We start from the raw sequence: 27,077 nt of genomic DNA, 5'->3' as shown, positions 1-27,077 counted from the left end.
TCTTTGGCCAACTCTAAAATTGAAGCACATCGACATGTCTTAGTCAAGATAACACTGAGACTCAGGAATAGAATTTAGTTCTCCTTGCTCCTAGTCCTGTGATCTAACCACTAACCCTTTTCCTTTGAAGAACAGGCCTGCATTGAGAACAGTGTGGAGAGCCAGTGCTCCAGGAGGATCTCTGTGAAAAATTGTGACACAGGCTGACAAAATCTTTCTCAGCAATGCAGGAAATTGTGATTAGTTATCTCTGAGGCTGCCTAAAACTGAGTTACCTTTGAGCCTGAGCCTGCTTAAGCCTGATGAGATATCCCAGATTAAAATATAGTTCATGGAGGAGAGTCATGATCTATTATGTAGCTGGGGTAAACAGGAAGATCGAATACTGAATTAATAGGTTTAGTATGTGGGAATTTGAGAAGGCTATGCATATCAACAAGAATACATCCCCAAGTAAAAATAATATATGTAACAATGTTTAATATCTCTCTGAAAGCAGTTTGAGGGAATCACTTGGAATTATATAACACTTGTTAGAAGTGGGGCTAGAAGGCAGCAGGAGGGTAATAGATGGGAGTTATATAATCCCCAGAATGGTCAGAGCCTTGTTCCCTGTAGCCTGAAGAGGGGTTACTACAGGTCAATTAGGAGCACCTGAGGCCAATTAAGGTCTAGCTAGAGACCTGGTAAAACCTCCTGCTTCAGACAGACAAGGGAGAGAGAGGAAGGAGAGCTGGTTGGAGTATTGAGGTGACTGATGGTGAGTCCAAAGAACCAGGTGAAGGGGAACACAGTGAGGGAGGCTTCCCTGCCAAACCTCTGGCTCAAAGGTACAGAGGCTTGAGGGAAAAGGACCCTGCCAAAAGGGGAGGAATAGGACTGAGAGACTTCCCCAGGCAGGAAGATTGGAAGAGATCCTGCCCATGAAAAGAGGGAGGGGGGAATCCCAGAAGCTGAAAGGACAGAGGGACAAAGTAGCCTAAGGGAAAACTGCAGACTGAAGCACTGTCAACAGTGCATAGCTGTTACTGTTAGGGTCCCTGGGTTGGGACCTGGAGAAGAGGGTGGGCCTGGGTCCCTTCCCCCTCCCCACTTGACTCACTGAGCATTATTGGGCTGGCCAATGCCCAGAAATAGGAGCAATAGGTGGCTCCCTGACTTGCCATGAGAGAGAAGTGTGGGCCCTTTGGTAGCGGAGCTGGCAATTAGCCACGCACTATATGGGAAAAAGGATGGTAGGGCAGAAACATATAGTGGTAATTCCAAAGCGAAAACCTGGCAAACTATCCACAGAAGTGGATGCCTCTAGACCAATTGCCCTTATGTTCTGTCTGCGTAAAGTTATGGAGAGAATAGTGGATGAAGGATTGGTTGGAAATAATGGCATTATATATAAGGTGCCAGAGTGACTTCAGGAGAGGAAGATGCACCCTCAGCACATTGTAAAATTAAAAACTGAAATACAAAAAAGTATGTGACAAAAGGTTTAATGATAGCTGTCTTTCTAGCTATCGAAAGGGCATATGACATTCAATGGAGGGAAGGCTTGTTGTACAAAGTAGGTGCCCTAGGGATAACGGGGAGAATGAATGGGTAGGTTAGAGAATTTTTGAGTAAAAGGACCATGTAGGTCAAAATTGGGACAGAATTATGTCAAATATATATGATTAAAAATGTTACAGGCCATCCTTATTTAATAATTACAATACTCAATCTCCCAAAATGAGTAAGTGCCAGGGCAGGTGTCACTCTATTCACAGGTGATTGTGCTCTGTAGATTAGGAGCAGGAATATTGAGGTGGCAGAAAAGAGAATCAATGAAGTGTTAAGAGAACTCTGACTGGGGAAATGCATGGAGTGCCAAGTTCTCCATTACTAAAATCAAATCTTTTCGAAAAGGAAAGTTACAAAGGAATGTGAACTGTATCTGTATGGCGAACAAATAGTTAAAAGGTTTAAATTCTTAGGGGTAATGTTTTATATTAAATTTATTTGGAAAGATCATAGAGGCAATATTAAAGATCAATGTACAGGAAGGGTTAACCTGTTTAAAAGTCTTGCTGGGACTAATTGTCAGTGGATAAGAAAACACCGCTGAGGTTGTACAAACCTTAATCAGATCTGTTATTTGACTTTGGCTGCCAAGCTTTTGTGTCAGCATCAAAATCAGAACTTAAAAAATTAGATTTAATACAAACCCAGGCACTATGAATTGGGTATGATGCATTTATTGCAACCAGTGTATGCGCTACAGATAGCTTCTAGTGAAATGCCAGTTACACTATGAATGAAACTACTGGACCAAAGTTAGTGGGAACTGCAATGAAGAAGGTACCAAACAAATATATGAGGACTGTTGGAAAGGCGATAGGTGAACTATAGCACATGATGTTAGAACTCCATGTGCTGTTTGAATTAAAGGGTAGATGCAGAAGTTGAAAGACAAGAAAAAAACAAATGAAGTCCAAACTTTTAGTCATGGGGAATATTAGTTATGATGGAAAGTCACATGTCCAGATGTGGATTTATATTTATTTTATAAACTTAAGGGTAAAAAGGAGACAGTAGTTATTAAAAAATAAGTATACCAGGATATAGATGAAAAGTGGAGTCAGTTTTGTCAAATATACAGTGGGGCCAAAAAAGAGAATGCAGGAAAAAGTAGAGATGGCATATTGTGTACCAAAAATGGGAATTAGTATGTCTAAAAATATATCCATTAATGTAGGTGTCATGACAGCTGAACCAGTAGCAATAATGCTAGCATTAAATTGGATCTGAGATGTGCATCCAGTAGTGGTGGTCATTTTTTTGGATACAATATCCGAATTTATGTCAATAAAAAGGGTGTGTCAGTATGTAGAAGTGATTTAACCAATGAAATTATATTTCTAATAGCAGAGTTGTACAGATGGGGATACATGTAGCATTTAGCTTGGATCCCAGCACCTGTCGAGATAACAGGGAATGAAATAGCAGACAAAGCAACTAAAAATACAGTGTAAGAAATGGAAGGATTGACACAGAAATTACCTTGTGTAAACAGGAATTCAAAAGCCTAGTACAGAAAAATTTAAAAGAGGAATGGCAAAAAACCCTGGATTCATGGAAAAAAAGAGGAGGAAGATTTTTCTGATTTGCTCCCTAGAGTTGAAGATAATGACATCATAATGGCAGTGACATTGTCTGAAAATAATAATTGTCTGATGGTAACTTCAGTGACAAATCCAGTTCAGAACAGATATCAGTGTTACTGTGTGGTGGTGGGTTTTCAAATATATAAAAATATATAGGTTCATATATTATAGCTTTTGCATAGAAAGAATCCCAGATAGACTAATTCGTCTGTGAAGATCAGTGCATTTATTTTGTCATTGTTACACTGTGAAACCTGATGGGATGGATCCGATGAGTCTTAGAAGTGTATCTGGTTCAGCAATTAGCTCATGCTGCTGCTGTCAGCAGGACAATACGAAAGAGAATCAATTTCTCATGATAATGCATAAAGCAAGGGGAATAATCATGACATTCTGCTACTTTTGTATTTATCACATGATACTGCATCCTGTTTCAAAGAAGGGGTACACTTTTGAAGGTGACCTACAAGGGATAATGAATGGGGAAGGTGTCCTTCATTGCTCTTTTATATTATATAGCAGAACCAACATGTTTTTGTCAAAAATGGTTTTGGGTTATTTTTCTGCTTGTTAGAAATTCAGGTCGTACCTACCCTGGAAGACATTGATATTTGAAGAAGTAGGGAAACTGTGCTATCCCAAGAATCAAACAGACTAAAATCTGAACGGTTTGGTGAAGGCAGAGGAAGGGATGTATAGTTTTGTGGACGTGCCCCTGGAACCGGGGAGCAGCGTCCGGGTCTGGCTCCCTCTCCGGGTCCTCCTCAGAGGGGGACCAGCCCTCCCGGCTACCTCCCACTGGGAGCCGTCTTGCGCCTTTCGCAAGGCAAGCAGTCTATGGCCGGGCCCTCGAGCAGGGCTGGCGCGGCAAACAGTCTATGGCCGGGCCCTCGAGCAGGGCTGGCGCGGCAAACAGTCTATGGCCGGGCCCTCGAGCAGGGCTGGCGCGGCAAACAGTCTATGGCCGGGCCCTCGAGCAGGGCTGGCGCGGCAAACAGTCTATGGCCGGGCCCTCGAGCAGGGCTGGCGCGGCAAACAGTCTATGGCCGGGCCCTCGAGCAGGGCTGGCGCGGCAAACAGTCTATGGCCGGGCCCTCGAGCAGGGCTGGCGCGGCAAACAGTCTATGGCCGGGCCCTCGAGCAGGGCTGGCGCGGCAAACAGTCTATGGCCGGGCCCTCGAGCAGGGCTGGCGCGGCAAACAGTCTATGGCCGGGCCCTCGAGCAGGGCTGGCGCGGCAAACAATGGCCGGGCCCTCGAGCAGGGCTGGCGCGGCAAACAGTCTATGGCCGGGCCCTCGAGCAGGGCTGGCGCGGCAAACAGTCTATGGCCGGGCCCTCGAGCAGGGCTGGCGCGGCAAACAGTCTATGGCCGGGCCCTCGAGCAGGGCTGGCGCGGCAAACAGTCTATGGCCGGGCCCTCGAGCAGGGCTGGCGCGGCAAACAGTCTATGGCCGGGCCCTCGAGCAGGGCTGGCGCGGCAAACAGTCTATGGCCGGGCCCTCGAGCAGGGCTGGCGCGGCAAACAGTCTATGGCCGGGCCCTCGAGCAGGGCTGGCGCGGCAAACAGTCTATGGCCGGGCCCTCGAGCAGGGCTGGCGCGGCAAACAGTCTATGGCCGGGCCCTCGAGCAGGGCTGGCGCGGCAAACAGTCTATGGCCGGGCCCTCGAGCAGGGCTGGCGCGGCAAACAGTCTATGGCCGGGCCCTCGAGCAGGGCTGGCGCGGCAAACAGTCTATGGCCGGGCCCTCGAGCAGGGCTGGCGCGGCAAACAGTCTATGGCCGGGCCCTCGAGCAGGGCTGGCGCGGCAAACAGTCTATGGCCGGGCCCTCGAGCAGGGCTGGCGCGGCAAACAGTCTATGGCCGGGCCCTCGAGCAGGGCTGGCGCGGCAAACAGTCTATGGCCGGGCCCTCGAGCAGGGCTGGCGCGGCAAACAGTCTATGGCCGGGCCCTCGAGCAGGGCTGGCGCGGCAGCAGTTTATGGCCGGGCCCTCGAGCAGGGCTGGCAGGTGAGCAAGCCGCTTTCGGGAACGGCACGGTGGGGAAGGCTTCCTCACGGAGGATAGGGAAGGGGGGAGGGGGACGCAGGCCCGCCCGTCTCCACTGCGTCCCAGCCCAGGGCCCTGATAGCGGCAACAGCGTTTGCCGCTGGATCGGTGGGGCTCCAGCCGCAACACACCGCCCAGGTTGCCCCTGCCTCAGCCACTATCGTGCGGCTATCCCTGGGCTTCTTCCTCCCCGAAACCCCCGGTACCTGTCTCCTCCGGGTCGCTGAGGTCGGGTAGACCGGCTAGGCCCTCATTGTCCACAGGCGGCAGATCGGGGAGCTCCATGGGCTCGTCCTCGAAGGGTAGCTCCTCTAGGTCCTGCGGTCCCCAGGCCTCAGGCAGGGCCGGTAGGTCCTCGGGGTCCCAGGCTCGGCATGGCTCGGGCAGATCTGTCCCCGGCTCCCAGGCCCCGGGTGTTTCCGGGGGTTGCTCGTCAGGCCCGTAGTCCTCGGGGAGCCCTGACGGGTCCTCTCCTGGTTCCCAGACCGTGGGGGTCTCCGACGGTCCCTCCGACTCCCAGGCTTTTGGGTACCTGGGGAAGGCCTCGGTCGATCCCCGGGCTGGGTTTACGGCCGGCCACTCCCTCTCAGCCCGGTTCCCCGGCCCAGCCTCGGCTAAGGGCTCTGGAGGAGAGGCGTCCTTCCCCTTCGGCCGCCTCCTCCCAACTGAGCTCGCCGGCCGGGCTCTTAAAGGCCTAGCTCCGCCCCCCTGCTTCCGGTCAGGTGGGGCCACTGGGGCCTTTAAAGGTCTAGACCCGCCCCCTTGCTTCCGGTCAGGTGTTTCCCTGGGGCAGGCTTCTGTCAGCCAGGGTGGGTCTGGCTCCCTCTCTGGGTCCTCCTCAGAGGGGGACCAGCCCTCCCGGCTACAAGTTTGTATAAAAGCCTTTGGGGTTTGGGCTAGATCCTATTCCGCACCCAGTATCTACTGAATATATTAGGTTGGTGGGGGCTGGGCCCTCAAAGTAAACCGTTTGTGGTGGGGCTGGTTCTATGCTGCTGCTCTAAAATGTATCTTTTGGGTGTGGCCTCAAGGGGGGCATTTGCCAGGGAAGAGTAGCTGGAGTACAGTAGTGCTCTGGCTATGTCTTTTTGTACTGGGGGCTTTATAGAGAAGTGGTGAAGGAAATGCCTATTCCAGCTAGTATGCCAGGTACTGGAACCTAAAACTGGGGAGATACAGTGGCTTTCTGGCCCCTTTGCACTGCTCCGAGGCTCTGATTCACTCAGGTGCTTACTTTAAATTATACGTGTGCTTCTGAGAGTAGTCCCTAAAGTTACACATGTACTCAAGCAACTTGATGAAACTTTAGGGACTAATCATGTGCTTAAAGTTATGCCTTGTTGATTTGGGAGCTAAATGAATAAGAGAATCAGGCCCTTTGGGTTTTGATAGTGTTCTATCTTTGTGAACACCTGTTTGACTAATGAATGCTTGGAAGAAAAGGAAGTTACAGAAAATCAGCAGTCCCTGTTTATTAATGTGTGAAATCTCCCAATAAATGTCACAGAAAAGTGTCTCAAAGTCCTCCACCAAAGCCAGGCAAATCTGGAATTGATGTTCCTGATTTTTGTAAGGGAAAAAACATAATTTTTAACTCTAAGGCGATAAACAACCTTCATTTACAGCCATGTAGACCTTTTTTATTGCAGGGCCCAATCCTGCAACAAGATCTGTTAGTGAAGACTCTAGCATATATGCAGAGTCTCACTGAAGTCAGTGGGATACCATACAATGCAGATATATGCAGGATCAGGAACTAAAAGCAAGGAAGGGCACAAACCCAATTTAAAAACCCTTTGCAGATCACCTTTAACTTTAGAAATTATATTTTGTGCGAAGACAAGTTCTACAAAAGAACAGTTCTCTCTTTAGGAGAAAGGGAAAGTCAGTAAAAGCTTTCTGAAGTTAAATTAGCTAATGATTTAAACCATTTGTTTAATTTTCATTTGCAATGCAAAGACATTGGCAAGCATATAACTCCTGCACAGGCACAGCATTGGACTGCTTTATACCTCATAGGGCTTGAATCTGGCTGCAACTTCACAGGTGTAAACCCTATAGACTGAGGGCATAATTATGTCCATTTTTTTTATACCTGTGGTTTTTGCAACTGCATGTGGAAATGAAGGGCTTGATCTTGCAGGGTTCTGAGAATGGTGGCCTTAGTCCAAGCAAAACGTTTAAACATCTGTTTTGTTTTAAATGTCTGAGTTGTCTGATTTACATGGGACAACTCATATACTTAAAATTAAGCAGTCGTTTACCAGTTTTGCTGGATTAAGTCCAGACAGTTTAGCACCTCACAGCAGGGAGCCCCAACTGCAGCGCTCCAGCTGGCTTTACATAGCGCTGCTCCAGGGTATGCCTACACTTGAGCTGGAGGTGTCCTTTCCAGCTCTGGCTGATGTATGCATGCTAGCTTTGATAGAGCTAGAACTCTTAAAAATAGCAGTGTATCCATGGCAGAGTAGATGGCAGGCTGGGCTAGCTTCCTAAATAAGTACCAGGGGTCCTGGATGGGACTGTACTCTGGGCAGTTGTCTCATCCCACCAGCCCCACCATTTTGACTACACTTTTATTTTTAGTGCACTAGCTTGATCAAAGCTAGCCCAGGTATGTCAACCAAGCTGGAAATTACATACCTATCTCGAGTGTAGATGTAGCCTCAGTTGAGGAAGAGGAGGGAAGAGGTGAATGTCAATGGCCTTCAAAATAAGGCGGTGAAACAAATATTGCACTCTGTACACAATCTTGTTTGGTTGTCATTTATAAAGGCTTTTGGCTCTCTTGAAAAATTATCGAGTTCATTTTGATCTATGAGTTTAATAATATACAAATCTCTTTAAGTTTCTTCATGGGTCATTGCTTTTAATAGAGGTCATGCACGTATAGTAGCTGACTATATTAAAGAAGATTATCCTAATAATGGGAAGAAGAAAAGAACAGGCTTTATTTAAAGCTTGTGACAGTACATGACCTTTTGCTAGTTAAAGGGCAGAATATAGTTTCCCAGTTTTACAGACGTGGTATTACCTACACTGAACCCTGCCATGGAAGAAGTTAAAGATAAGGGCTTAATGTCCCTGAAACTGTGTGTTTGATCCCACCTTCCTGAGAGATCCTGAGCCCACACAACTCCCACGGACTTCAATGGGAGTTCAGGGCACTCAGTGCATTGTGGGAAGATGCCTCAGCACCTTACAGATTCAAAGCCTATAAACCGGAGGATATTTACTTCTGTGCGTCAAAAATTTAATCCTCTTTTCTGGAAAAGAGAGAGAGTTTAGCTTTCTCCAAGCAGCGAACTGCAAAAGCTATCATATGAGTTTCATAAAACTCAGAGCTAGAAATGTACAGGAACACTCTTGGGCTAAACATCATGGGCTTGAACCTGCAAACAGTTAAGGTCTGATTTGAAGGGGTGCTGAACACCTGCAACTCCCATTGACTTCAGCTGGAATTGTGAGTGCTTCACACCTTTGAAAACCAGGCCCTGACTTTACTAGCAGGCATAGTACTTTCTGCTGTGAGGAGTCAGTAATAAGTGTTTGAAGAATAGGTTTTTCCCCCCTCACATGTTTCCTTTCCTGTATCATCAATGTCATCTTAACTTATTAATAACAAAAGAATTCTAAAACTTCTGTTTCCTTTGCTCATGTTACTGTTTGCTTACCTTTTTTGCATCTCACTCAGCTTAGGTAATGGAACTAGGTGACTTTTGTTTATAGTCCGTTTTGCTTTCTGGTTCCCATGTACTCTCACAGTGCTGCAATGTTTGGACTATAAACAACTATATTCACGAAGATGTTCTAAGACATGTTTCTAATTGTGCTGACAAAAATGCCTAAGTCCCATACTCCTAAATGACTTAGGAACCTAAGTCTCATTGAAGTCAATGGGACTAAAATTATTAAGTGCCTGAGTCACTTTTGAAAATGGGACTTGGGCTAGTAGGTTACTTAGGCAATTCTGAAAATTTTACCCTTGAAAGCACATTACAAATATGGGCCAGATTTTCAAGGCAAACTTTTCCAAACTGCACAAAACAATGGTTCTGTGCACCTCATCCTCATTTGTATTCTGGCAAGCCTTTCAAGTTCTTATTTCCCAAAACCCAGCATGAAAGATGAATGTTCAGTTGTTTTGTGCGCTGTTGTGTTTTTTTGTCAGGGAAGTGTTTAAACTAAAACCAAACCAGCAGCTTGCTTTCTAAGGGCTGTTAGAACACGACTTAATGACTCTTTTCTGAGACAAAAGTATTGGAGAATATGTGAGTGATTGGCTGATTTATTTACAATAAATTAAAATGAACACTTGCTATAACTATCTCCTTACAGGATTCATTCATAAAGGAGATTAAATCACCCCTGACTACTGAGTGCTAATGGTCCAGCCAGGCTGAGGTGAGTGGGGAAACTTTAAGAAATGTACATTATAGTTATCTACTCTGTATCTAACTTAGCTACATGATTCTATTATACTCCACTTTCTGGTGCTGCAAGTTTCGTGTGTACTTGAATTAACCTAATTGCTTTTATTTAAACTGAAACTCTGCTAACCCTGCACAGCTCTCAGCAGTATATGATAAAGTAATATGAAAGAATAATACTTTTCCAGCTTAATCTTTCACTGATCTAAAGAACAGTATGCCACGTTATACTAGAACTAGATTGTTTCTGTCCTTGTAGAAATCCATTAAGGGAAAAGGTTCTTGGAACCTCCCAATATTACACCCTATTATTTGCCGGTGAAAAACATTAGCAAAACCATTTATGTACATTTGCTTTCTTTTACTAAAAGAAAAGAGGCCATATTTTTGGAATGGCTTTTTTAAAAAAAAAAAAAAAAAAAAAAAAAAGGAACTTGGAAATTATTAATAAAGTGGTAAGTATATGAACTGGAGGTATTTGTCATTGCCAAAAAATCATCATTAATGCAGAGTGAAAGTTGCTTGGTGGGATCTTGTGCCCTTCCAGAACATCAAGATCAGGAAAATGCAAACTCCTGAAAACCATGAAATAAGGAGTTAAAGTACACACCCATACAAGCTTAATTCTGCCTCCCTGGGGCTGACAATGGTCACTAGGAATTAACTGCATGTATTTCAGCTGCATTCACTGTATCGGGTGGAGCTATGTTGAATGGCGGAGGCAGAGGTGACGTGTGTGTGTGGGGGGGGGGGTCCACAAGGGAGCATGCCCTCCCCTCCCAACCCACCCCCAGATTTCTGCCAGTGGCTGAGGGGGACATGCTTGGGAAAGCAAGAGCACTAGGTGTTGGTGCCTAAGTCCTGCTAGGAGGTGCCCAGAGGAAGAAGAGAGATGGGGCTGGTGTCAAAGCTCTGCCAGAGGGGGCGCAGGGATGTCTGTTAAGTCCCTTCCTTTCCTCACCCACAGCTGTAGTTACTTGCTTGGCAGTAGGTATCCAGAGCCCACTCTGGTCCATGCCACACCTGCAGCAGGGAGGCAAAGGGAGAAGTAAGTGGGGAAGGAGGGTCTGTGAGGGGAGTGGGGGTAAGGTGGTGCCAACATGTAGCAGGTGTGGGAGGTGCAGGGGGAGTGGGAAAGGGGCCAGAGGAGATGTGTGGGGAGGTCACATGTTCCCCCTTTAAATTGTGCCTGCCCCCATCAAGATTTATGGGTCATCTCTGGATGGAGGGATTAGTTGGAGCAGTCTGGTGGAGCCAAGCTTGTGTTGTGAGATTTGTGGAGCTCTGCCCGTTTGGAGGAGAGATCTGAGCCATTCTCTCCCCCTACATGTGTAATCAAAGGAAAGAGATGCATGTTTACCTTGAAAGATACAGTGTGCCTCATTTCAGCACTGTGTTGTGTAGGTTGTCAGTAATAGGGCACGGGGGTCTTTTTGATATTGGGATTATCAACAGTTGAGTGAGAGGTGTGAGTGATCCATGTTTTCAATGATGGGTGAGTGACAGTATAGTATTAAATGGCATCCTGGGTGTAAGGATGAAGTAAGTGGCTGTAAAACTTAGCAGGTGTGGTGTTTCTGTGGAGTAGTCAAAGAGTTTGAGTGGAGGGCACTTAAGCTTTCTCTTTGCTATGGCAAAAACTTGCAATAGGCTCAATCCTGCAATAATAATGTGCCCTATTCCTTGAGTGTTCTGCAATATCTGCAAAGCCTGAGTGTGAGTATGTGTGTTAGGGACATTAACTCTTTCTCCCCACCCCCGATGATTAGCAGAAGTATGAATTTTGCTGAACTCCATGTTCTGGAAGAGCATGAGATACCCCTAGGCAGCCTTAACTCTGTCAGTGTATTTCCTAGGTTGTTGGGTGTTTGTTTTTGTTGTGTGTGTTTAACAGAAAGAGAAATACTTTTCGTAGGGATTAGTTTCATGTAGGCAGTTGTAATATCACTTAGGATTGCAGTAGAAGTGCTACTGTGGCTACTTAAAGGTAATGGATGCTGTGTGATTCCTAAGTGGTCCTCCCCCTCTTCTATATACTTTATTATAGTGATAATGGTCATGCTTTGAAATGTTTGGAGGGTGCAGTTGCTGACAAGGCAGGGAGCAAAATCACAGAGGTGGACTATTGTCCCAAAATTTTTGAGTTTTATTATCTGGTGGTTACAGTAACTTTAAGTATATGTGAGAAAAGACAGTTGTATTTCTCTTCATTTGTGTCTCCACCACTCCCCTGCAACACAGCCCTCCTGTCAATATTTCCTGCTGACCCATCCCCTTCCATCTCTTTGAGCCATTAGATAGTTGCTCCTTGTTGTCTGGAACCCTCTGCTGCTGCATACACATGGAAGGTAGCTCACTTCCTTGGTTTATAGCCTCAGCTGTATACAGAACTGGACCCCGTACCTCACTATACCCCCAGCTAATCCCTCACCGCTTCTTCAGTGAGACCCTCCCAGCTGTGCTTCTGGCACATCCAGTCTACCCCTTCCCACTCCAGCCAATCCCCCCTCCCCCCCCACTCTACATAGGGTGGTGTGTACTGTAACTTGGTATTTCTTGGTTTTCAGAGGTTTAAAATTTGTGTAACCTTCAGAGCTTTTCCAGATCCTGGCTCCATCATGGGGGGGGGGGCAAGAAGAGTGGCTCAGACCTCCCTTAGAGGGACAAGGCCTCCCCAGAGCCTGGTTCTCACATGGGTGGGGGGGGGCAGGGAAAGGGGCTCACATACGTCCAGTGGGTCAGAGCCCCTAGATCCCACTGCACACAAGTGGCAGAGAGAGGGGCTTGGAACCCTTAGAGGAGCAGGAACCTCCTAAATACTGGGACACTTGGGAGAGGGACTCAAATTCTTCCCCTCTCTCCCCCCCCCCAGGGGGAGGGCCTCTCCATATCATGTTACACACACGAAAGGAGAAAGTAAGGCTGACAGGCACTGACACCTCTAATTCCTCCTAATCCCCAACCCTTCTCCCCTCCTCCATTCCCTTTATCCCAGTCCCCCACCGCAGTCCCAACCCTCCCTCACCTCTTATCTTCAGCTGAGGCCTGGCCTGACATGAGTAATTAACATGGAGAGGGGCCTCATTATTTTGGAAGTTAGAATTAGGGAAGGAAATAAATTATTAGGTTGAGAACAGAATGTTTGTGCTAAATAAGTTAAGTAAATAGGTCAGTAGGCTAAGAAGACAAAATGCTTGAGCCAACCAAGATAAGAGGGAAAACACCCAGGGAACTATTTACTATGAACTAGATAACAAGGGGCAAAATAAGTTAGGAATGTAGAGCTGAGGTAAAGAGGAAGTCAAAGTATGGAAAGTGCATGGATGACACGTGCTGCACAGGGATTGGTTCCCGCAAAGTAACCAAGGCAATCCAAAAATGTGTGGTGCAATGTACAGTAAATGCAGTGAGATATGTAATGTATAGAAAGGGAGAAGGTTTCTGTGTAACTTTGGAGCTGTGACATACCCTGCAACCATCCCCCTGCATTTGAGTCTGATCAACTCAGTGTAGTGCTGTTGTATGCCAAATAAAGATACTGAGTGGAAAGAAGTCTTTGGACAGAATCCCAAAACAATTCCCCCCCCCCCCGCACACACACTTCTGATAAGTGGGCCTGCAGATTTACCGTAATTGTGAGCTCAAATGTAAAAAGGGAGTGAAAGTTCATATTATATCATAATAACTTAAACAGCTGTTGATGGGAAAAGGCACAAAAGGGGGAGAGACTGAATTAGTTCAAACAAGAAGGTTTACTGGTATAACTCAAGGACTGTGCTACAATCATGCCTGCTAAACGAGATGTGGGGACCAGAAATGAATGTACCAAAGTTGGTGTGTCAGAAAGTAGGCTTAATTGGTGAACAAAATAATGAGGGGATGAGCTGTTCCATCCATTTCTCCCTTTTGGGGTCCTCCAAAAGAAGAGCATTTGGGCGGCGGGGGGAAAGCTGGATACTGTGGTGCTGGCTGATTGGAAGGAGCAAGCTTCACCATCATGGCTGCTGCCCTCACCGTCTTCTGGGACCCCAGGACCCAGCATGACAACATTGTGCCTTCATCATCCTGATCCTAAGGGATTAGACCCGGCCAGAGAGAGAGGGACCCAGATGGCATTGCCACGTCCATCAGCTCTGGCTAAATCCCAAACACCCCCTGGATGTTAGACTTTGTCCTCTCCCTCCTCCCCCTTTTGTCACCCTCACTGGGTCACAGCTAAGGATGCCAAATTCAGGACAAACTGCTGAGAAACAAGGCAGACCAATCCCAAATTGATAGTTATTCTATTCTTTGATTATCCCCCAGTACCAAAAGTAAGCTTCTGTCTCACCACCGTAGTTAACAAGAAGTAAAAATGCAGGCCCCTTAGGCATTCCAGCCTTTGCTTCACCGCCCAGACACTGGACTTTAAGATGAGTGGAAACCCATTTAATCAAAGGTTTCTTCTGATCTCAAAAGATCAGCCACCTAGCTAAGTCCATGAATACCTCAAATCTTACCCAGTTGTCATGCTGCTGACAATCCTTTAGCAACTAAAACCTAAAGTTTATTTATAAGAGGAAAGAAGAACGTTAAAATGGTTAATAGATCATATACATACAATCATTCCAAGGTCTTATATCAGGTTTATAGCAGTGATAGAATGAACTGCTGGCTTGTAAAGTCTCTGGTAACTTCCAAAAGATTGGAAAAATCCATAGATTAGAATGCTCCCTTTAGTTATAAATCCATAATCCAGAGAATCAGAGCAGGAAAGAGGCAATATGGAGATGATTCAAGGGATATTTATGTCCTCTGCTATGTGCTTGGAAATGTACTGTTCCAAACAACGCGCACAGCACAGTATGTGGAAAGTTAGAGGCACAAGATGGAATCCAGGGTCACTTGAGCATGTCACATGTCCTTACGTGGCTTGCTGACTCTCAGGGGCAGCCATTGCCACTTGGAGGCTAAGGTGTCTGCAGGAAAAGCCATTTGGGTGGACTGAGTTTTTTCTATGGCCCATTGTGAGAGTTATATATCTCTGATGGGCCATCAAGCTTGAATTGTCCATTCAGAAAGGCTGGCTAGACAGGATGTAAACAAATGGATGTAAACATGGTCATATTTCAATCATACAGCATCACACCCTTATTTCTTTTCTTTCCTATCTCTCTTCATTTGCCTTCTGTCTAATAAGAGTCTAGGTCAGCCAGCCAAGACTGTATTTTGCAGCACTGCTGAAAGCCTGTGACCAGAAAGGCAGCTAAAAGCAATGCCCTACATAGCCCAATACTGGTACAAGTTTGCCAGGTCTTGGACTGTCTAAGACCCTGTGTTGTGCCTGTGTTTTTCCAGCAGTGAGACTGCAGGTAAAAATCAACACCAGAAACTGTGTTTTCTATCTTTGCTGTTCTTTTCTCTTCCTTTGTGTGTGTTTGTCTTGCCTTGTCTTTTAGGAAATGGGATCGGGCTTTATCAACAGCCCATCTTAACTAACTTCTTCTCTTTTTCCTAAGAAGGACAGTTATTAGCATCTCTACTTTTTACTAGTATTTAACAGGCTGTCAGAGAAGGGGGATTTCTTTCTAAAAACCCTCTCCAGCTAAAGGGAAAGGGAACATGGGATGTTATTAAAATGAAAGCCTTATTTAATACTTTATATTACAAATGCTTTAACTGATTTGCCTTCTTAAAAAGATTTTTTTAATGATGTTTGCCATGGTACTAAGCTGGCTGAGCTCTCTGTATATCAAACTCTGAACCTTGTTTAACATCATTTAAACTGTTGGACAGTCACAGGATCATGTTACACCTTTGATTCTTTGGGCCCATTTATTCCCTCTAAATTAATACATTCCCCACACCTGAACTCCTCTCATCTCTCTGCACTTTCCCGCCCCTGAGACCAAGCAGCAAGCATTCACATATGTAATTTATTTTCATTCTCTAAATAGTTTGAGCTCCTTTTGAATTATCAGTTGCATCCAGATTACATTTCCCAAAATTAAAAAACCCTCTCGACAGAGCTGGATAGTAGTAACATGTCTACAGATCTTTCTCAGATAGTTGTCCAGGATAGGGTTTGAACTTACGGTAACTTGCTGTAAGCACAGGCTCAATAGCCACAGCACTTCCCTTGAGCCACAAAGTTCACATGAAGCCAGGTTCACTGAAAATCCTCTTACCTAGTCTTTTTGCACGTGTGTTGCAATCTGTTTGGCACACAAGTGTTTAGCATGTGCTAATCTACAGAGCCTAACTCTAATAATGATTTCAATATTGCTTCCTCAAAGGGTAGTAGGTGTCATCTACTAGCTGAGCTAATGTCAAGTGACTGAGATGAGTTTAGAGATTCATGACTGGAGTCCCAGATTGTGTGTGTGTGTGTGGGGGGGAAAGTAGTCTGACTTTATGAAATGCTGGGTTTTTTCCCCCCCAGAAGTCCATGTCTTGAACTCCTGGCTGAAATCAGTCCAAATTTGGATCACTGACCCTCTCCTGCACCCCCCCTTCGACAAAGAAAATGTCAAGACAATTCAAGTAAGCCTTAGTATTTTAGCACATGTAGAAGTTATCCTTTTAAACAGGAAGGGGTTCTCAACCTTAACTTTAGCAGATCTGGTACTATAATGAGAATACAAAAGATCAATTTGCGTCTAGCATCAGTTGCATTAATTAATTGAGTTACAGAGACGAAAGCACAGAGTGCCGACATTCAACAACTTTTCTTTCATAAAATGAGAATATGCACTTTCTGAACCTTGGAATTACAGTACCACTTTTTTGGTTGGTAGACTGCTGCATTATGAAGAAGAAGAATTATAGCAGCCTAAACTCTTGTCTAATTGTGGTCACATTAATCTAATTATTATTGCTCTTAGAACTCTGAATGGCAGCAGATAACTATGCTCTCCAGCATATGTCCAGCACTTTTACTTCTATTTAGAATTTGGACATCTTATGTCCAACTGCACTTGTTGCTAGCCTAGCTATAAAAATGCCAGGAAGTTCAGAAGTTAAGTACCGGTTTGCTGCAACAGCTATAGTCCTATGTTTCCCTTTGGATTTAAACTATTCCATTTAATTATTAATGACCCTGAAAGACAGCTGGTTCTCTGCTGCTGCTTCACTATAAACTGGATCAAATTCAATTCTACAGTGTGGAATGGTTAAGAAAATTATGAATACAGAGCTTCCTATCTGCTTGTGAACACTTGGATAGTCAAAACAGTCAGTATGTTTGGTCTTTACTATGTCTCTTAATGGAAACTAAGGGCTTGTCTATACAGGGAAATTTCCTGGCCTAATTATATCACTGTGGTTATACCGTTCTAACTCCTGTATGGACACTCTTATTCCGGAATAAAGGTGTGTCACTGGGAGTTATAGCAATATACTCATACCGGGAAATTTCCCTGGGTAGATAAGTCCAAGGTCCCAATCATGTGGTCAGGTTTGCTGTTGTATCCTTTAATGGGACTCTGCAGAGCTGCCAGTGTTCATGCTATTGGGTTTTACTGCAGGATAAAGGCTTTAATATGCATTTTTCCTGGTGCATTATGGGTGTTAATTCAAAATATTGAAGACTTCTTTATTTCATTTTATTTTCAGACAACAACTGTTCTAAATTCATTAGCAGAGAAATGTCAACTTGAGGAAGTTCAGGGAAAATAAATCAAAACTGTAAAGGGCTTGGAGAGAGATTTCTGAGCTAATGCTAAAAGTATTAAGTATCTATGATTTGGCCAAACACCAAGTGTGACAGAGGTCTGGGCCTCTATCCACAATCCACAGATCATGATAAAAGAGAAAAAAAACAAACCTGCTGAGTGTGGCTTACTAATAGGCCTGACTGAAACTAGCTAGAGCCAGCTATTTTGGCCTGTGAAAGTTGGTGTCTGAACTGGGTCATTAAACCTTTGAAAAGCAGATGTTAGTCATAGCTAAGTTTTCTTTTCCTCAGTAGATGGTCTCCTGGGCAGTGGGGACTGAAACTGTTTGCTAAACCCCATTGTGTATTTAGATATCTGGAGAAAATTGCTTTGGGAAGCAAGGGTAGCAGCCCTGTAGGAAGCAGAGGAGCAGGGCTTGGTAAGAGAGATCTTTGGACACAGCAGGGTGATACAGACAGGTAGACTAAAATGATCTGAGAACTTTCAAGGGGCACAAATTAGTCACCTTTCATTTGTTTCTCTGTAAGTTGTAATTTAGTTTGAGAATTGTAAATGAAGATGTGTTAAGCAAACAATTTCTTGTCTGATTCCATTGTCTCCCTATTTTAATAGATCTTGGATTGGGTGGTTGTTTTGTGTGTGTGGTGTTTTTTTTGTTTTGTTTTTTGTTTTGTTTGTTTTTGTTTTTTGTGTTTAATTTAGATTACTGTTGTAATTTTGGGGACTTCTATTGCAGGAGAAGAAAACAGCCTGCATTCAAATGAGGCTGCTGCAGGGTAAAGAATTTCTCAAACCTAAATGGGTTCTCTGTCTTGGTCCAGGGATGTGGGCAAAGGTGTTGTCTGCCAGTGTGTTGTGTAGCCACCAGGATGCAAGAGGAGAAGCATAAGGACCAAAGAGGAGATAGGTCACAACAACTATGGGGAAGTAGAACTGATGACCGATATCTGAAGAGTGATAGAAGGATGTTGGCTAGGGGATGTGGAATGAAAACAAGAAAATGAAATATTGGTCTAAATATCAAAAATCACCCTGACAGTGTGGTATAGTATTTTCATAAGTGATTTGAAGGCAGAGACTGTCTTTTACTATGTGTCTGTATTGCACCTAGCACATGAGGTACGATCCCATCTGGGGCCTCTTGCCCCACTCTCTAATATAAGTGGTGATAACTGAAGAATGTGGGAGTTACCTGTATTAATTTTATGAACGTTACATATACCGCTATGGGCGTGGTGGTAATTGTGTGACTGACGAATGGTTAATTAATGAGTGAAATCAGCCTGAGCTAGCTTTGGATTGTAGGAATGAAAATCTGTTGGCTCTAGACAGCCTCAGTGGCCAATCTCAGGCACACAATGGAGGGAATAAAACTTTTTTGAAGATGATTTCCTTGAATATTGGATCAGGGTCAAGCTACTCCTGCTGGGGGTATGAGGAGGAAACTCTCTCCTGTATGGAAACTTCAGGGGCTTTTCAGCAGGAACTCTCAAACAAAGACCTTGAAAGAAGTTAGAGCTGAGCCTCTGGTGAGTCAGGAGAGAAACCATGGATGCATGTTGGTTCCAAGGCCCAAAGCTAAGTTGGAGCTACTAAAACTGGCAAGGAGGGGTTGAGTTTGGGTGGAATAATATGCCTTTAGGCTTTTGTTGTTCGAACCCTTTCCTCTCTCTTCATGTTGCTATGAATAAATATGTAATACTTGTTTTAAAGAGTTGTCCTTAGTGACTGCCGTTTCATACTTATCACAAGCTCCCAGAGAAAAGTCTGTAGCAGGGTCCAAACCCAGTGGGGCCTGCTGAAGAAATAAGGCTGATAAACAGGGGTGCCATCGCCTGGTAAATCCACTGTAAAAGTGGGGTGATTCCTGGGATTCCACTCTCAGAGAATGCAGTGTCTCTTGGAAGAAGTGCCCATGGAGAGACTGAGAAGGTAGGGCAAAGGTACAGCTCCATCCCTGCACCACATAACAATAATCCCATTGCTTTGGATGGTCAAAATTGGTTTGGACAATGCACTCACAAGTATCACTGCTACCCTCATACTCCCCTTCCCATTTCCTTTCTTTTCTTCATTCCATCCAATACCTTACAGTATGTGTCTTAAATTAACCTGTAAGTTCTTTGGGGCAAAGAACACATCTTGTATATAGCACCTAGCATAACAGTGTCCAATCCTGACCAGGGTTTCGGGGTGCTACCATAATACATATAAATAATTAGCACTACTAATAAGGGAACAATCCTAAACTGGCAGGAAAATGGCCTTTGTCGCAAATAAAGCTTATGCATCTCTAAATCACTGATTTCTTTGATCCTCTTACTATAATTTTAAAGCTTAGTTTCTTGATTACTTATATTATCTTGGAGAAGAATAATAGGAAACTATTCACATTATGATTCAGTTTACTGAAAATTAAATTTAAAAAAAAAAACATTTTTTTTATTCAATAGTCGACATGTGTATACCTGCAATTTGCACTGTAATGTTTCACTTGTTAGAATTTAGCTCATCGAATTTTTCCTTAAAATAAAAATATATCACCTATACGTACACTGAATAGTATTGCAGGTAGTCCCCATATACCACTCAGTGTGCAAAAGAGTGGCAGAATACATCCTAAAATGTTTCACCACACAATTACATAGAATTCTCTCTCTCTCTCTCTCTCTCTCTCTCTCTCTCTCAATTTTTACAGAAGTGTTGCTTCTGGACTGAAGGCCTTAATGCTAATCTTCAGCCCAAACTTTCATAACTGAGCTCTAAATCTCTGGAAAAGCCTATGGCCTGTTATCAGTTGAGCACCAGTGGGTGTCGCTATACCAATATTTTATGTAAAGATTACAATAAATCTCAGCACAGAGGGTATTGTCATCCTACAATGCTCACTGTTAAAATACCTCAGCTGTCAGCTGCTGAGTTAAAAGAACATTTGGGATAATAGCTAATACCTACTAGAGAGGACACATTGCATGAATAGTCAAGAATCTGTATTAGAAAATACAGAACACATTGTAAGAACTCAGGATGAAGGCTTTGATGTACTTTAAACCTTCTTCCCTGTACATAATTCCCTGTACACGATACAACAGAAGATAAAAACGTGGTGGTTAGAGGGCACTGGAGAATGAATGTTTGCTTATAAACAGTGTGTCGCACAGAAGGAAGGTAGTGCTATCTTTGCTTCAGTGCCCTGCCAATGTGCTTCATCATTATTTTGAGGAGTTAGAAATTAATTCATTCTCCGAGGTACATACACTACATAGTCTATTTTTCCCCTGTACCCCCAAAGGGAAGTTTATAGATGGGGGGGGGGGAGATTCAAACTGAATTTGTAATGGTTTTGAAGAGTTCCTAGATTGAAGTTATCCATTTGAAATGTGTCTGTATCATTTAAAGAAGGTGGGGGGGGGGGGGGGAAGAAGAGGAGGAAAACTTAACGTAAAGCATCCTCCAGAAGCATCCTTTTACCTTCTGCTGTGGAAAAAATGCTTTGAGCAGTTCAACATTTTAAAAAAAAGTGATAATGAAATTTGGTTTCTTAAATCAGATCTGAATGCTTTCTGTCTTCCTGGGTTTTGCACTAAGCATAGTTAGAATAACTCTAAAGTTCAGGCTCTAAAGTTCAGCTGAAAGTGGCCCAAACAATTGTTTCACTATTTAATATGGGTGAAATTCACCTCTGTGCAAAAGGCCAGCAAAAGCTTATTCAGCCTTTAAGACTGTAGCCTATAGGACTAGCCTGCTTGCTTGCGCATATCTATATCTATCTATATATCTATATATATCTTTCCTTATAGATTTAAGTATGGTTGTTTGATTATAATAGTCATAGATTTATACTGAAATATTTTAGCTGTAATGCAAGGTACCCTGCAGGCCACATCCTGTATGAAAGCTAAGGCAGTTAGCATACATATGTTCAGGACCTTTGGCCCACATAAGTAATGATGAGTAAAAGGATAAGACATATGGTTATAACCTTTACCATAGATAAATCAGGAGGCATCAAAACGGGGGGGGGGGGCTGTCACAGGTTATGCCCCAAGTAAACTTCACAGGTACACCACAGAACCCACAAAAGAGCCAGAAATAACACAGGTGAGATAAACGAACTGTCTGAAACCATCTGGAAAGGATGTGGATATGTTATTAATACTCACGAACCTGCCAGCCTATAGAATAGGTGTACCCTAATAATTTGGAGGTGACGAATCCAAGTTTGGACTTAGAAGGAGGACCCATATGGCTCAGGATATAAGAAGGGGCAAATCGTGCTACTTGGGGCGATCAAACATCAGCTGCTACTCCTAAAAGCTTTTTAGTTTATACTTAGTATTATTTGTAGTGTTAGTCTTAGCCTTATAGTTCTTAGCCCTCGAGCATTGCCTACTCTGCCCCTCTACTCAAGAGTTGAGGAACCAGACATCTCTCTCAACCAGGTCATCAGGGAAGGGTGTGAGTATATTAAGCCAAAGCATGTCGTATAAATATATATCACATGAGTCTCTAAATTAAGATCGTATTATCCATTTTCTTTTTATCAGTCATTTGTCTATCATTTTATGTTATCTTAATAAAAGCTTATAAAGCTTATCACTTCAGTCTTTTCAGATCTGTATGCCCACAGTACATTTTTTCTTTATTTCTAAAATAAAATCTTTGAAATCTCTGAGAAGTAAATTTAATAATCAGTGACTTTGGTTTTTAAAAAAAAAAAAAAAGCATGTATACCAAAACAAAGAATTTTGCAAAGAGCAATTCTCAAGTTCACAAATGACATGTGCGTTGTGGGGAGCATATCACAATTTTCATAAAACTTCAGCAGTATGTGAGAGCAAAGCCTGTTGCTCTTTTTGATACCGGGAGAGATGAATGCCCCTGGCAGAATATATTTTAATCCAAGTTTAGGTGAAGGAGTCTTGTTCCAGTTTTTCAGTATGCAGTTTTAAGATCTAACATGGCTCTTTTTTCCTTTTTGGATTGATCAATCCATTTAAATGTCATTTCTCTGAAAAAGCAAATACCTGTTGCAATGTCTCTTACATACATTTAATATATCTGCATACAGGACATGCAGTTCCTGACAGGAAATCCTGTGTGTGTAATATAATTGCAAGTTTCTCTGATACACATTTATGATTACAAGGGGTACCAAAGTATGTTGTAATCAACTCTCCTTGTTTTTAATTCTACGAAAACAAGGTTTCCATTTTCAGTTGAAACCACCATCATTAATGATCGTTTTGTCTCGTCAGATGATCAGATTGGAGAATGCTGTTCCAATAAGGTTTGCATGCATTTATTAATCCCATAATAGCCATTGTAATGAGCAGAAAGGTGTCTCTTTCAACAGTGGGAAGGCTGTATCTTCGCACATAGGAGACTGGATGCAAATTTCATATATGCCCCTTCTTTTTGTACTGGGCTGATTGTCACATTTCAGCTTCAATGGTAAAAAAAATCCAGAAAGTCAATTTGTTATAACACTGAACAAGGAATTTTATGGCTTTAAGGATACAGTTACACATATCTTTGCCCTAACCCTGGATCTGAACCTCCCCCAGATGTTTAGAGGCTTTCAAAGCCTGTTTTAGGTCTGACATTTTTATCTAGTTGTAAATGTATCAGGCTAATGGAAACTTGCCTTGGTAAAGAGTTTCTGCATCCTTCCTTCTGAAAAGATACAAAGTCTATTTGGGACTCGGTGGGGTGGGGCAGTCCAGCTCAGGAATCTGCTCATTCTCTGTCTTGCTCTCTCTCTGCAGCAGCTTCATTGAGGTTACAAGAGTATTTGGGCTTCATGCTAATTTGACCTATCAAGACTTGGTCCAGCTAGTGCACAGCTGTCATATACAGGAGTAAGAGATTTATGTGTATTTTACTTCTGTGTAAACATGGGCAGGATTTGGCCCTTAGATAGCAGGAAGAATGTGACAGAGGAAATAATCTTTGAGAACAAGCCCCTGGGAGTGGGTGTGGATCCACTTAATTATTTGATTTTTATTCGCTCTTTAAGGGAAAAAATGGACTTAGTCTTTACTGAAGAAAAAAACAAACTAGTGTTTAATGTTAATGGTAAATGGGTATAGGATGACTCATGAAGCAACTGTTCATTCACTTCTTAGCATGAGATGATCCTGAAATATTAGCTGTAAACACTTCTGCATACATGGCTCTGAGAATTGGGGGAGGGAAGTGTACAGATTGAGCCTTCTATTATGAAGTGTTGATGTACTCATACATTTTTTTGTCTTGTTTTGAAAGATAGCAATGACCTTGCAGTATGTTGGTCCTTTTTTGTGTATTAAGAAGTAGTAGTCCTATTGTGGACAGTATCTATTTGCCTTATAGATGTACTTTTGTGTCATTTTATTAATCCTGGTGAAAGCCAGATAACAGAGTGGAACATACTCCTCCTGCCTCAGGCCTTTTTCAGATACAAACATGGCTAATCAATGAAGTGCCTTGCACAAGGGAGAACTAGCTACTTTTTTTTTTTTTTTTTTTTTTAGTCAATAAAACAAGATCCACACATCATTCTGGGTTTCCCAATGATGGCATGATTAATCCTTTTGTCCCATTCCCTATACCTTTTGGAAATATGCTCAAGACCACACTACATTTGGGTTTAAAGGCCTTGAAGGAAGAAAAGTACCTAAACCTCAAAATACAAAATCATTAAAAATATCCCAAAACTTATTTACAATAATTCATCTGTAGATCTCAAAATGCTTTACAAAGGATCACTGGACCCATTATACAAACTGTGGGACCCATCTTGGTACAAGAGAAAACAGCTAATAACCTAGTTATAGAGCCACTGTTAGTGCATTTGTGTGTGTGCACCTGCTTCAATAGGCATTTTGCATGACTAAGGATATCAGGATTTGGCCCAGGGAAATGAGGAGAGAAGGAAAAGAAAAGGATGGGGAGGAGTCCAGATGAAAAAGGAAGATAACTGTATTATATGCACAAAAGAAAATTTTGGTATTACATTGCTCTGGTTTAAAGGATGTATCTACAGTGGAGATGGATGTGTAATTTCCAACTCATGTAGACAGACTGCGCTAGCTCTGATTGAGCTAGTTTGTTAAAAACAGTGTCATTGTATTGGCATGAGAGTCAGGATAGACTAAAACATGAGAATCCTGTAGCACTTTGAAGACTAACATTTAATTTCTGCAGACATAAGCTTTCGTGGGCTGTAACCCACTTCGTCAGATGTAATAAGGGATTTTGCACTTTTAGTCCATTTGGTATGATGTCCATTTGTTTGCACGTGGAGAGGAAGATGATGTCTGTCTGTATCTGTGCGAGTTTTTCATGACATTGGTAGATTTCCATTTCATACGGCTAAATTCAGTGCCTGCCATGGTGAAAAGTTCCAGAGGGGTAGCTGTATTAGTCTGTTACCTAGGGTTTTCAGATGGGGTCATGCCCAGGGTGGCTAGCCTGTTCTGTCACTCATGTCTCTGGCTCCACTGCATACTAGTTTGTTCTGAGCTGGTGTGATATGTCTACTCAAGCTGGAAATTACATTACCAGCTCCATTATAGACATGCCCAAACATACAGAGCCAGATTCTGCCTGGCTTCATGGAGGTGAGTGAGGGGAAAAGAGGGTGCAAAGAGCCTTTTCTTTCCTCTTGCACCCCTGTTCAGGGATCATGTACAATCTAAGCCCTTGTGCTCAAGAGAGCAGAAGAACTACAAAAGTTTAGCACTGCCAGCATCTGACAGGTACAACCTCAACTCCCAGCTTCACAGTCCAGCAGAGCTGGCCCCACGCAGGTTGTGGGAGGAGCATATGCTGCATCCTTTCAAAAATTATTACAGTCAATATATCACGCCACCCATGATACAGGATCTCCACAGGGCAATGCATCTGTGTACCTTCCCCAACACAGCCCAGGGGCTAGAGCTACAATCTGACCCTTGTCTATTTTTAAAACAATTTTGTTTACTTTATTTAAAAAAAAAAAAAAAAAATTGGAGGCCAACACATGCATCCCAAGGAATGAAAAATTACACACATCCCAAGCTCAACAGAGGCACAGATTTTGCAAGTAAACAATTACACAGTACCATTAACAGAGATTCTGGAGTAGGAGAAGGTGCTTTAAATGTATATGTTTCCAGTTAAATTTTGAAAGGGAAAATCTAAACTCTATTCATATAGAACAAACCCACTGTTCAATAGTGGATCAGGTGAAATGAACAGTTCCATAATTTGCTGAATGACCTCTTTTCAAGAGAGGAAATCTCCAGTAGAAAACAGTCTCCTATAATTTTCAGTCACCCATTCACAAAAAAATAGAACCTTTTTGATAGAGACATAAGATCCTAAAAATGAACAATGCCTTGCTTAAAAATTTAATTTTTTTTTCTGTTTAGGGAAAGATAAGTCATTGCTGAGATGTTTTGAATTTTCAGGGTGTTTTCAAAAAATTCCAAGATCTTGGTCCAAAGTGAATGAAATCCATAATCCAGCAATCCCCCACAGCATGCCATCATTTCCGGAGACTTACCTTACATTGTGTACCTGTATCACTATTGTGCTTTTCCTTTTTTTTAAAATGACAAATTGTCAAAAGAATTTGGTTTTGTGAATTTCAATTCTCTTATATTAACAATATTAGTACTTGGGGCAAAATTCTTGCTGTGATGTAGTTGCTTGAGGGCAACAGTAACAGATGCATATTAGGCTTTGATTTGTCCTTTTTCTTCAGTGGCTCTTTGTAGTGACACCTGAGCCTTTCAGCTGTATGAACTCAGACTTTCTGAAGGTGTGTGGGGGAGAGGGCAGGTGAGCACTGTGTATTGCCTGTGCCACACACAAGTAGTGAAGAAGTGTTAAGACATGGATGGGGAGGAAAATAGACTCCACTGATAGATGACTCCTTCTAGCCCCACATTCAAGTTTTCTTCACAATTATAAAAACCAAAATCTTACTTTTTGTTTTTAAATGGAAGTTTGCAATCTATCTATACTGCTACCCATCACCATAGTATCTGAGCACCTTCCATATAAAATGAATACAATAACCAAATTCCTAGTAGACTGCCTGGAATCTTTGGCACTTCTCCCTTTTATGGGGGCAGACCTCTGTTTGAGGTAGGGTGTGTGTGTTTTTTTTTGTTTTTTTTTGGGGGGGGGGGGGTTCTCATGTGCTTTGTCCTGGGCTTTCTGATCTGCATCGTGATGGTTTACAAATTGAAACTTGATCTCTGATGGAGCTGAGCCTTGATCCATTAATTATTTTTTAAGATTAAAACTAAGGAAGATTAAAACTAAGAAGATTAAAACTGGCATCAGAACTTGACTCTGAGCCAATGGAGGGACATGAGATGAGACGACGATGATGCAGCCACATCTTGTACCACCAGGAGCCTGTGCATCATCTTCACATTCAGCCTCAGGTGCAGTGAATTACAATAATCCAGCTTGGAGTGACAGATGCATTGATCACTGTGGCCAGATTCTCCTCTGGGGGGAAAGGACGAAGTTTCCAAGTAAACTAGTGATGAAAGAAGGCATTTTTAAAAAAAATTACACACTTCCTAAAAAGGTGTTTTGCTCGGAGTGTTTGAGCATAAAGGCTTCTAGTGGAATTTTGCTGCAATCACCAATTTTTTTTTTTTTTTAACTTGGGGGGAAAGGGGAAAATACCAGAAAAATATCTGTGGTAACACAGCTTGTGATTTCCATGATATGTAATATATTTATGCACAAACTGCAAGTATTTGCAGAGAAAACTATTATGCAGTTAGTCACAAGGACTTAAATGTAAAAAGACAGATTTGA

General features: G+C 43.0%; 1 long non-coding RNA gene across 2 annotated transcripts; it reads left to right on the top strand.

The window, feature by feature from the left end:
* The first annotated feature begins 710 nt into the window (after positions 1-710).
* Positions 711-25,842, top strand: LOC137166712 (uncharacterized). 2 transcript variants are annotated; one of them, XR_010923776.1, is made up of 4 exons: positions 711-760; positions 9,524-9,589; positions 16,037-16,137; positions 25,667-25,842. It is a non-coding gene; the product is annotated as an uncharacterized lncRNA (long non-coding RNA). The 2 variants fall into 2 exon arrangements; XR_010923775.1 differs by lacking the exon at positions 25,667-25,842 and adding an exon at positions 18,092-18,984.
* Positions 25,843-27,077: the final 1,235 nt, after the last annotated feature.

This window comes from Emydura macquarii, unplaced genomic scaffold (genome assembly GCF_026122565.2).
Source record: "Emydura macquarii macquarii isolate MOO-44397 ecotype Brisbane River unplaced genomic scaffold, CSIRO-AGI_Emac_v2 contig_2897, whole genome shotgun sequence".
In the NCBI taxonomy this organism is placed as follows: domain Eukaryota; kingdom Metazoa; phylum Chordata; order Testudines; family Chelidae; genus Emydura; species Emydura macquarii.
The sequence above is the reverse complement of the archived record's forward strand: the minus strand, read 5'-3'. Positions and strand labels throughout refer to the sequence as shown.